This window comes from Penaeus monodon, chromosome 33 (genome assembly GCF_015228065.2).
Source record: "Penaeus monodon isolate SGIC_2016 chromosome 33, NSTDA_Pmon_1, whole genome shotgun sequence".
Taxonomy (NCBI): domain Eukaryota; kingdom Metazoa; phylum Arthropoda; class Malacostraca; order Decapoda; family Penaeidae; genus Penaeus; species Penaeus monodon.
In genome coordinates, this window is record NC_051418.1 from 14800545 (window position 1) to 14801099 (window position 555).

General features: G+C 28.3%; 1 protein-coding gene across 4 annotated transcripts in view; it reads left to right on the plus strand.

Annotated features, from left to right (window-relative positions):
* Nucleotides 1-555, plus strand: part of LOC119594060 — a 4408-nt gene that overhangs the window by 1587 nt on the left and 2266 nt on the right. Inside the window, exon 2 of one of the 4 annotated variants that reach the window (XM_037943098.1) lies at nucleotides 215-288. The exons of the other annotated variants lie outside the window; for them this stretch is intronic. The gene's annotated coding sequence lies outside the window, so the exon portion shown is untranslated. The remainder of the gene's footprint in view (nucleotides 1-214; nucleotides 289-555) is intronic. 4 annotated transcript variants of the gene reach the window in all.

Genomic DNA, 555 nt, shown 5'->3' on the forward strand with positions numbered 1-555 from the left:
TAAGATTTTTGTCAATTGTATACATTTGAACTCTTTGATTCTATTTGATATTGGTGGTATGTTTGTTATTGCTTGAAGAGATTGGAATTGATCTGAGATAACCAGTTGCCAGTTTTAGTACTTGATTTTGTAAAGTTTCTAGTTTTTTAAATTCCATTTCTTTTACTGCTCCATAGATTGTTATTCCTTATTCTATTTTTGGTTTATTTTTCAGGATAACTGCCTATTTTCAGGATAACTGTAATCTGTGTTGTATGATAATATAGTAGTATAATGCTGTGTTTACTGGTAAGCCACCTCAGCAGTTGTCCTAGGTTTATATTAATCATTGTGAACAATGAGTTTTAATATGTCTTGGCTTATATATAGGATTTATCCTGTCAACATCAATTAAAGATGGTAATGAGGTATTAGTTTTTACATTATTATCTCACAATTAACTTCAAACTTTTTCCCTTACTGTTAGTAAATATTAGAATGGTTTAGATTTTTTCTTTCTCATTTGTTTCATAGAAGTTAATGTCTTTTTTTAGGAATGCCTTCAATGATACATAT